Raw genomic sequence first — 1,741 nt, 5'->3', positions numbered from 1 at the left:
TCTCTTACTAGGAGCTTCCCTTTGAAGAGGAAAGGTAAATTCCCAAATAAATGCATGCAGTAAGCCTGGATGGCTCAACCCAGCCAGCTTTCCACTTGTATGTTCCTGAAGCCTGGTGTTGAACGTATTCCTTTCTGATTCCATTTAATCTCCTAAAAGCTTGGATGGGGTGACCAAACGGTGTAAGACAGTAAATTAGGGCTGCCAAGCATTTCCTAATAATGAAGGCCCCAAACATCTGCATTTAAGGTTTGTAATATGTAGCCAAGTACATCATCTTTTAAACTATCCTCAATGATTAATACCAGAGGGGGGGGGAAGAAAGGTTAAAAAAAATCACTTCACACTGATCATTATAGGATCTTTCTGCCTCAGTCCTGCATAGACAGACCTGGGGAAGAATTCAGGGTGTAGGCTTGTTCCACCTAGGGCCAGTTCTGCCATGTGCCAGCAACAGGTTGAAAGCATACATTCTCCATGTATTCTGCCAAGGAGTGATTTCTTCACATTCTCTTGGCCAGTCAATTCTGTCTTATGCTACACCAAATGCCCCCCCCAAAAAAAAAGATTCAAATTCAAAACCAGATCTCAACTAAAAATTGTCTAAAAAACGTTTCTCCTTATAGCCAAACCTCTTCAACATGGCAATTCATTGTATTTTGAGAGGAAAAAAAAAAGTAAAAATTCTTCAGCTCTCAATACTGTGATCTTCCTGGTACCCCTTTCTTGCTTTCTCTATTTCAAGTGATTATCAAAAAATTCTATGGAAATAAATACCCAGAGTTATTCATTTTAATCTAACAGATATCATGCAACTCTTTCCAGACAACACAAAGAAATTCAGCTCAGCTTGTTCTTCATTTCCATAGTTATAAGATGAACCAATACTCACCAGCTGCTCAAACTTCCAGCCATCAGACATGGTTGAAACCATTTGGGTGAGCTCTTCCTCTGGACACTGAAGCATTCTGTAGACATGCTTGACTGGCACCTGTGGCGTTTTGCTGTCTCGTTCTCTAATTTTGTCCTTTCAAGTTTTATTAGTGAAGTGATGTTATAAAATTCAGCTTCCTCCTGCATTCCCTTCTCTGCAAGGTCCTTATTAATGACCAATTTTCCATGTCTCAAATAGTTCAGGACTGGCCCCAAATAGGTGGGATCTCTTGTCTCTTAAAGAGGCACCTGTTTCATCCTTGTCTCAGTTCAAGTCCTGATCTGCATGGCACAGGCGCTACAGGAAGGACTTCCTGCCGGATGATGGTGAGGAAGTAGTTGCCGCCCACATAGCGCCGGACCCATTTGGAACCACTGTCCATTGCTACAGGAAGGACTTCCTGCTGCTGGTGAGGAAGTAGTTGCCGCCCACGTAGTGCGGGACCCATTTGGAACCACTGCCTGTTGCCTGCTCCCCGAAGCCCCTCCAACCCGACATTACTCTCTCCTCAGGGCAGTTAGGCTTTCTCTGCCCAGAAGCACCCGGGGGCACCATTATACCTTTAAGCAAAAATGTGGATTCCTTGATTATCTCTTTTAATTAGATCTATTTTCGCTTTTGCTTTGCCTAATTGCTATGCCTGTCTTTTTTGTTTACTTCAACTGAAGTACAGCTTCATTTTCTGTTCTAGTCCTTTGTTTTAATTCTGTGTGTATCTTTCTGTTTCAAGTGTGACTCTTGTAAACAATATATTGTAGAATCCTGGTTTCTAATTGATTCTCCTATCCATTTCTGTTTTGTGGATGA

At 42.0% G+C, this 1,741-nt stretch overlaps 1 pseudogene; it reads right to left on the bottom strand.

Annotated features, from left to right (window-relative positions):
- Positions 1-787: 787 nt before the first annotated feature.
- Positions 788-1,489, bottom strand: LOC123234280 (annotated as a pseudogene).
- Between the last annotated feature and the right edge of the window lie 252 nt (positions 1,490-1,741).

This window comes from Gracilinanus agilis, chromosome 2 (assembly GCF_016433145.1).
Source record: "Gracilinanus agilis isolate LMUSP501 chromosome 2, AgileGrace, whole genome shotgun sequence".
NCBI classification, from domain to species: Eukaryota; Metazoa; Chordata; class Mammalia; order Didelphimorphia; family Didelphidae; genus Gracilinanus; species Gracilinanus agilis.
This window is presented reverse-complemented; position numbering and strand designations above follow the sequence as displayed.